The sequence below is a fragment of the Odontesthes bonariensis genome, chromosome 15 (assembly GCF_027942865.1).
Source record: "Odontesthes bonariensis isolate fOdoBon6 chromosome 15, fOdoBon6.hap1, whole genome shotgun sequence".
Taxonomy (NCBI): domain Eukaryota; kingdom Metazoa; phylum Chordata; class Actinopteri; order Atheriniformes; family Atherinopsidae; genus Odontesthes; species Odontesthes bonariensis.
Genome location: NC_134520.1, coordinates 26,304,807 through 26,314,029, shown reverse-complemented (window position 1 = coordinate 26,314,029; position 9,223 = coordinate 26,304,807). Strand labels below are relative to the sequence as shown.

Genomic DNA, 9,223 nt, shown 5'->3' with positions numbered 1-9,223 from the left:
TTGTTTTAATATATTTATTTATGATGAGATAGATTTTTATTTGAATGACTTTTTTTTAACACTGGCTTAAATATGTATATAAATTCTGTATTTTGTTGTTACCGCATTAAAGCGCCGCGTTAACGTTTCTATATTTTGTGGGCGTTACCGTGGCAAAAAAACATCCAATAAGATTCTGATACACACTCTTCAACCCGCCTTCAAGTGGTTGCTATGCCTACTACATGTTCCTCTTTGATTGACGGACCAAATAACCAATCAGCTTCGAACTGGGCGGGACTTTGCGGTCACACTGAAAACTGCCTGGTGAATTTGTACTACTATGATCAAACCGCTCAGCGTACATGCAAGTGCTGAAACGTCGCCGCTGAAAAACCGGGGATGGGAAATGTACGCTACGTTGTCTGAAAACTCTGTCCAGGTAATGAACTGTTCCTTGTCTTCCCACCGCTCCATGCAACGTGAAGATAAATCTGAAGTAGACTTGAAGGACTGCACTCAATAATGCGAAGCTATTCAACATAGCGAGGAGACACGCTTGTTTGACATTTGAACGGAGGGAAATTATGCTAGCCCTGGTGGAGGAAACAAGGACATGTGCGTGTTTGGAAATGTTTTTATAAAGCCTGATTTCCAGCTCTTTATCTCGCTTTAAATGTGCATAACCTGTCAAGGTGGCCCTCAGTTTTGCAGTTCGCACACAGTGTTTATTCCCCATAACAGTAATTTCTGAGACTTGTGGATTTCCAGCCATTCATTTTGGCTTATGCACTGAAATTGATATTGCATGTGTGTGTATATATATATATATATATATATATATATTTACACACACACACACGTTATTTGTATGATGGATTCTCCCTTGTTTATACATTTCTATGAACACATGACTGGGGCCCCACCAATACAAGACATTTGACAGCGTTATTGACACTGAATGTTTAGGAGTTTTAAAACGCTTTAAGTGAGTCTGAGAGCATATATATGTGTGCTGGATAGTGCAGCTGACAAAAATAACCATCTTAATACAGTTGCATGAGCTGAAACTGGCAGATATGATCAGGTAAGCAGCAGTAATGGGTTAGTCCTGCATGTGGCACTTGCTGCTCTGGGTTTCACTTGAGAAACACCAATTGAGCATCCCTCACAAACTGAATCAGATCAACGTTACGGGTCAGAAACATCCAGAAAGCTGTTACGGGATGAAGGGAGATGCCTGCAAATGTCTAATATGTGAAATGTTAGAGGTCTGGCACGTATTTGTTTGCTTCTTTTAGACAGAAACAGGAGACGACAGCAATCTTTTGTTTGAGCTGTTATCTGAGAAAAATCCAATTAAGGAAAGTTTTCCAACTCATCTGCAGTTGCTCTCAACTGTTTTATCAACTCAACTCAGGCATCTCCTGACTTTAGTTTATCTAATTGTGTGTGTTCAGATTTGAATGTGTTTGGTTTTTCGGATTCATTAGACCGCTTTTAAAGTCAGCCGTCGTCTGGCAGCACCAAAACAACAGGTCTGGAATTCCCCTTTGAGTGCTTGTTCGATGTTTAGTTTTTCACTGGCATTTGACTGATTTTGCGAACAGCTACAGCATAAGCCACAGCGTTTGCATCGTCAGACCGTGGCACAGCTGCCTCCTTGTGCTACAGTTGTCTGTTTGCTGGCATTCTTTTTCTCCCCTCTGTCTCAGAGCCAGTGGCAGGAGTTGAGTGCTGCTGGGTCTTTTGATATCAAAGTGGTAAACAACTTTCTCCCTTGTGCCTTGACTTTAACAGGAGATCAACCTTTTCCCTCCTGAATGCTCAGAGAGTGAGTCAGAGTGAGTGGGATGGAGAGAAACTAATGAAAGGAGGTTTACTATCATAAAATAAATGAAAAATATGCCAGTGCTTGGAGGTCTTTTCTTCCCTCTCCTCAGTTTACAGCTAAAATCTTGAAGAATTACATTTGATCCTGGTCATTTACAACCACGGGTGTATTCCATGCCTGTTAAGTAATGCCTGTCTAAAAATAAACTTGGACTACAAATTAAATCTCAGGTTGGGGGACAATGCATATTGGTCCTTCAGAGAAACAAATATCTTGCCTTAATTTTGTGATTTCATTTACCAGAGTTAGTTGAGTGCAGATGTGAGACCTACAGAAACAGGATGAGGACAAACAGACTTCATTTACAGAGCAGCTTGAGTCTGTGCTGCACACCGACTCTGCAGCACAGGTTTATTTTGGTTTTTAACGTTTTGATGTAGTATCTGTAGGTTAATGTCTTGAAAGACCTATAATCTAACACTAACTATCATTTGGTGTGATACATCTAGCCCTCAGTTGAAGAGGTATAGCTGTAGGTGAGTGGGCCTCTGGATAGATCCTGTATGCAAGGCCGTAGTAAAAATTGCATTAGATCTACTGATATTTCAGTCATCAATGTTTGATATGGGTACTGTACTCACAGGAACACTACAAAGGCACTGGTGGGAATATTTGGAGAAATTAAGAAACTGGTATTGATTTGTAGATATGGTTAATTTCATGGTTCAACACAAAATCTTTCAATTTCCCTTGTTCAAGCTTCTTAACTTTTAGGATTTTACTTGAAGATAAGTGATAAATGAAAGTAGACACGCTTGTTTGACATTTGAACGGAGGGAAATTATGCTAGCCCTGGTGGAGGAAACGAGGAAGTGTGTGTGTTTGATAATGTTTTTATAAAGCCTGATTTCAAAAGAGTTTCTCTCGCGTGTATTTTCGATGATGGTGGAGGCGAGCGCTCCACCATCAGATGTTCAACAGGAAGAAGATTATGAGTCACATCATTTTCATATTCATCTAACCATTCAGCAACTTCTTTTTCACGATGGGTGGAAGCAATGATACACTGGGGAAGACCACTCAAATCAGTGGAGTGTGACAGCAAACAACATCTTTTGAGTTGATTTGCAGCAATTCTTCCCTCTAAGGAGAAAAGTGGACACATGATAGAGCCTTCAGAAACCCTTTCAGTGTAGGGGTCAAAGGGCCATGTTTCCAATTTAACGGGTCGCCTGACTGTATCCTCGGGATTTGATGAACATTTGGGCTTTACAGCCTTACTCCTGAACCTGAGGATATTATTAGATTCATATCTTAATGCGGGAACTGTGTCTCTTGTTGTTTTCATCTTAATACAATGATGACATTTACTAATATGTGGAGATCGCTACAAGAGACTCGGTAAATTGGAAATCAAAAGCAAAGACGTCCATCAATAATTCTGTTTGAGACGATTTGTTCCAGAATGTTGTTTATGCAGTTGGAGAACGTGGAAAGGCTTCTCACCTGAGAGGATTATGCAGGCAGTGAAAAAGCACCCAAACCTCTGATGTCACCCCCCCAAGCTTTTGCTGGCTTGGGGTTTTCTCTCAGCTGTGCAGGACATGGCCAATTACTAAATTACAAACACCCATGCAAAGCCCGAGTTTTTACTCCTCCAGGCATCAGCGGTGGAGGCGATGACAGTAACAGGAGCAGGTGAGGAAGGACTGCTCCCTGTTTTGCATTTTGATTTGACTGAGCTAAATGTCTGTTCTCATCTGATGCTGTATGACAGCAGTCTGTTGTTGACTATTCAAACAGCCACGACTGCTCACATGCTCACAGCTACAGCATTCAGAAGGACTTTTTGACTCCCCCGATGACTCCATATTCTCATTTTCTGACCCTTAAAAGTGTTGAAACAATTAATACTTGTGGTCCTGGCTTCTTTTTTTCCTACTGGCTTTCCTACAACACATTGTAGGGTGCCCATGACGACTATGAATTATACATGCGGCCTCTCATATGTAGGCTAGAGTGCTGCAAGGCCTCCTCTTGTGATTGCCAAGCAGGGCAGCACCCAGAGGCAGGAAACAGTAAACTTAACCTTTACAGAATAAAAACATAAACATTAAGCCCTGATTTACAGTGCTGTACCTGCCAGTGTTTCACAGTATATATAGGGAGTACAGCTGTGATGATGTGTTAGGAATTTAGATGAGATCAGGTGCTGCACCTTGTGCTGTACACGAGCTCTGTGTAAAACCATGACCAGTAACTGAAGCTGCGAATGAATCCAGTCAAGTTCCTCATGTGGCAGATGGGTGGATCCTGGGGCAGGGTGGAGGAGTGGGCTCGTCCCTCCGGCTTCTTGCTCAGTCCACTTCGGGGTTATGGATTTATTTTATGCTCATGAAAGATTGATTATGAAGAAAGTTAAGGTGATGTCAGTTAGCTATAAGCTCAGAGTTAAACCAAAACCAGACCTGAGGAGGAAAACGTGAACTCCATGATGATGTTTTAAACGTTCATTATTCATCTGTCCCATCAGATAACTAGATCTGAAACAATTATAGTAGCTCATTAATCAAAGTAATCAGACTGATGTGCAACTACCTCTTACAGGCTTATTGGGTAATTAATCAAAAACAGTATCAATCAGCTGATTCCAGCTTTACAGATAAGTGATCAGTCACTTGATTTCTTTCTCACATTTATTTAGTCTTTAAGTTACTTTACAAGAAGAACTATTCCTTCACTCTGTCTTCTTAACTGTGAAAAGTTGCAATATGCTCTCTTTTTTTTATTTCTTTTTTGACAGAAAATCCTATTGTTTTTCTTTTTTAAGATGGGAGCTTGAAGAGCTACTTCTCCCTTTCTCTCTCACTCTACAGTGTGAGGGAACAGTAATGGACAGATTGGGTTTCTACTAAAGCTTCAGCATCTCTTTAGATGCAATCCTCTGTAGTGTTACAGCAGACTTAAAACCCAGCTGAGTAGCTACAAACCGGCTCATAACCTGCTGTGGATGGACCTTGACTCGTGCCCTCTGCTCTCACACAGCTGGTCATGCCAGGGCTTACAGGGGATGCTCGCCTGGCTCGTTGTCATAGACGGGCCTGGACTGGAGCTGTAAGCTGCAGTGACAAAAAGCACATTCAGGCTGGGACAATGGGGAGCTGACAGCCCGAGTTGTGTTTATCACTCAGCTTTCTCTTTCTCTTGCGCTGCCTCCTCCTGTTTATTGTGTTTGTTGTCTTACTGCTTCTCTGTCTGTCTCAGTCACCAGGCAGCCACTTTATCGCTTCAAGAGAATAGCTTTGCTCTGTGCTGCTTAGTCATTAAATACAGGGAGTAATTCTGTCATTGGTTTGGTGGACGTGTGATTGTTGGTTTCAGTGTGTCATCAGTAAAGTGTGGGTTCTGTTTTAGTGTGTTATCGTTGACGCTTTTGGATTTGTGGGCTGACAATTCGGGGGTGTTATATTACACATAATTGTAGCAGTCGTACAAACAGGGAATCACAAACAGGATTTGTTTTCTTTATAATAGTTCCAGTAGGTATGAAAAATACTGACAAGTGTGAATGATACCTGTGATGTGATGTGTTTACATGGTAATTCACAGAAAAAAAGATGCACTCTCTTATTTTTATTGACATGCAGAACAGAAACGTTCCAGTATTCACCCACTGATAAATGGCTCGGGTGTTTGATTTATTGTTCACATTCATTAAAGATCAAATGATGAGCCCAATTATCAACACACTGAGAGTCAGCTAATCATTCCAGTCTTTTTTCAAGCTAAAGCTAAACATTCTTGAAGGTGGTTTTAATAAGATGAATTCAGGTAGTGAACTGCACATTGGTAATCGATTCAAAAGCATCGTTGGCAAATTAATTGATCACAAAGGCTACATTCAGACTGCAAGCCTCAATGCTTAATTCCAATTTTCTATGTGGACCTGTTCACATTACTCTTTTTAACATAGCCAATGTCAGATTTCAGTTTTTAATACTGAACCGACCAGCATGCTCAAAAAACAACAAAGACGTCACTAGACACAGGAAATAAACCCCCAAATGCTCATTAAGTCCAGCACCTCGCTGGTTATTGCACTGGCTAACGTCTGTGCTCTCGTCCAACGTGTTTAGGAAACAAAGATGCTGAGGTGTGGTGAAATCTGCCTGTGCAGAATTGTGATGAACATCGATCCAGAGTGACGTAGAAGTCCGACCGTACAAACCGAGGTAGCATCTGTATCCAATTTGTGACCACGTACTGAAGTGGCCCAAATTAGAATTGAAAAATTCAGATTCCACGTGACTTGTGCTGTTCGTGTGATCAGAGTTGCCAAAGTTCAGAATAAATGCACATGTATAGTCAAATTTTCAGCTGGTCGGCTTATCAGTCCATCGATGCTTGCAGAATGTGTAATCATCCTGCATTCATGTTGTTTTTCTGTCAGTTCTGGGGATAAAGGTTGGTATCAAAGATAAATAAAGTAAAAGTAAGCTCCATAATCTTTATTTCTGACGTCAATAAAAATACGTCGGTGCACTAAGGACTTCAGTGACACGTGTGCAGATGTGAACAATGAAGTCTCGCTGTGCGTCACTGCAGATGTAGCAGAGGAGAGCAGAAGACTGTCGGTGGTGGCCAATGGGAAATTGGGCCTGACACAAAATGATCTCCCTTGCTTGCTTCGCCAAATCCGGTTTAAAACTAGTACAGAAGGACATTGGAGTCGGTCTGCAGCACAGACTCAAGCTGCTCTGTGAAGTCTGTTTGTCCTCATCCTGTTTCTGTAGCTCTCACATCTGCACTCAACTAACTCTGGTAAATCTGAACTGTCTATCACCAACTATTTTTTGTTACGTTGACTATTTATTCTTTTTCTTGTTTTGTCCACCCAGTGTATCAAATCCCGATGATGGACCCAGACAGGTTTGATATATAGTTCCTCTCAAAGGATCCTCTAAATAATGGATATGCTTTATTTTATATGCTAAGGCTGTCCAACATTCCCTTTTAGGGGCTTCTAAGTAGAGAGCTGCATTGGGACTGATACCCAAATCTTGTGTAAGCGGCTGGTTTTAACATTGCTGTGGGCTGATACCGGGGATCAAAAATAAACTGTAGGTCCCAGTGTGACACGAGCTCTGGTGCTTAGCTAGCTTCAACCACAGTGATGGAGTCGGCAAATGATGCTGAAAGGAAGATTATAGTATGACTTCACAACATAAACGCAAAGCAAGGTCAGTGTCGCATATGTATGAAACTATTGGGTGAAAATGCCAGAAGCGTGGGGTTGGGAATAAGAAAACAGTCCTATGCAGGACTCACTTTTAACGTTTTGATGATGATTATCCGTTATTGTTGAAAATGAGGGTGGAGGATGGCCAAAGCAAAAAATGTAGGGTTGCATCAGTGTCCTGTATGTAAGTACAGAAGCGGAATGGAGGTGGTCAAAGTTAAGGCTGTTTATGCACATCTAAGCCATTGGGCCGACTTGACAAAACTCTTCGCTGTTACAATGAAGCTGTCGTCATTCAGCAGGTTGTGCTAACCCTGCTTGCTGTGCGTCAACACACATTGATGTGGCGCTGAGACCTCTTTGTTTGGTCTGTATGAATTACTGAAGGGAAACAGCACTGGCTTAATAAGAGGGTCTTGTTAGATTTTTGCCCACGTGAGACAAGAGATGATAGGTCAGCTGAACTATTATTTAAAGTTTTTAGGTCATTTTTCAAACCGTAGAAATTCGTGACATCTGGTACTTGACTCTTTTAGCTTTTTGTGTAATTGTTTATCTTGTCCTTAAACAGTTTGAGAGCTCATGCTTACCTGTCTCATTTTGAAATATAGCTGTTAGCTTTATTTCTGAGGCTCTCATCCACTCACCTTTCCTCACTCTCACATCTGCCTTTCACCTTGCTCTGTCCCTTTTCTGTCTTGCCTCCTTTCCTTTGCGTCATTCACTTTTTTCCTCTCAGCTTTGCTCCCTGAGCTCTTGATAAATGTGCCTGTTCAGAGGTTTGTGAAGCATCTTTATTCCACACACCCCGTTACATTTAACCCAATTCCGTTGTTTTATTGTTCCCCCGTAAGTCAGAGAAAAGAAGATGCTTTATTGATGTTTGCAGCGGCAGCGAGAGGAGAGGAATGGGGAGTAATTCCTGCTCAACCTCTCATTTTTCTCGAGCGGTGGAGGGAGAAAAGCAGGTGGAGGTGGTGAAGAGGAGGGCATTTCTGCTGATCTTGCTTCAGAGACATCTGCCAGTAAAGCCATCTCTCTCCAAAAGCACGAGGAAAGGAAGTGGAAACAGGAATGCTTAGAATGGGTGGACAGGATGGATCATTTATTTCCTGCAGGATTTCAATGGTTTGTGGATAGTTTTTGTTTGTGTGATATTCTTTCACTCCTCTCCATCTGCTTTTTTTAAGTCCTAATTTTTCTTGGCAGACATCTGTATGTGTGTGTGCGTGTCAGGCAATGGGAGGGCGGCAGAAGAGGTCAGTGTGTCTTCACTGATAAGGCGGATTGCATTTTTGGTCTGTGTTTCTGTTCAAAGATTATGACCCTCGTCTCAAACGTTGCGTGCAACTGTGTTGATACTCTGTCTTCTCTGGCCCTCTCTGACTCCTTGAGTTGTCATACATAACCATCCTGCAGAAAAACAAAAAGGTGTAAATCTAGCTGTAGGGAAATGGGATAACAAGCCACGGACGATGGGCTATTTTATAATTAACTTGCATTTAAAGAGAAAGAAGTTTCAGAATTGAGCTCTTAATTGTGCCCATATTTTCATGTTTTCTGGTATTGTTTCAGAGGAACCACAGCAAAAGGCTGTAAACACATCTTTTCTGTTGTGGAGTGGGTGTGTTCCCCTGAGGCTGGTTCTTTTGTGACCTTTTTTCTTTGAGAGAAGCTTAAGGTTTCCTGGAATTACTGCAAAACAAACACATCTGCTTCTTCTTGAATTTTGCCTCGTGTCTTAGAACAATCCACTGACATAATAAAAAGGCTCAGAAGAAATGTTTTGGAAAGGTAATAAAAAGAAACCCCAACAATATTGAGAAAATTAAGTTTTGTCCCGAATATTGATGCACAGCCACCAGTTAATAACACCTTTAGTTTGGTTTTAATATTACAGATACAGGGATTTTTCCTGGTTCACTTGAAAGAACCGACTTTTAAGATGTGATAACCATTAGTCTCAATTATTATTATATCCATTTTTAAAAGGATCTGAATCTGTGAGGATTTAAGATTAGAACTACCCAGCATGTCAGGTTTGTCAGCTGTCTGTTCAGTCTCTGCAAAGATATGCAGATAATCTAAAAGTTAACACTTTTTAAAATCTATATTTCTCTCCTGAGTACTGAGATTAATATTAATTTATCTATCTGCAAATCGCACGACTA

The 9,223-nt window shown here is 41.2% G+C and overlaps 1 protein-coding gene across 3 annotated transcripts in view; it reads left to right on the top strand.

Annotated features, from left to right (window-relative positions):
* The first annotated feature begins 337 nt into the window (after positions 1-337).
* fcho1 (FCH and mu domain containing endocytic adaptor 1) overlaps positions 338-9,223 on the top strand; it is a 56,716-nt gene continuing 47,830 nt past the window's right edge. For 2 of the 3 annotated variants that reach the window (XM_075485740.1, XM_075485738.1), the window contains exon 1: positions 338-421. The gene's annotated coding sequence lies outside the window, so the exon portion shown is untranslated. The remainder of the gene's footprint in view (positions 422-9,223) is intronic. The other variant, XM_075485739.1, reaches the window with a different exon arrangement.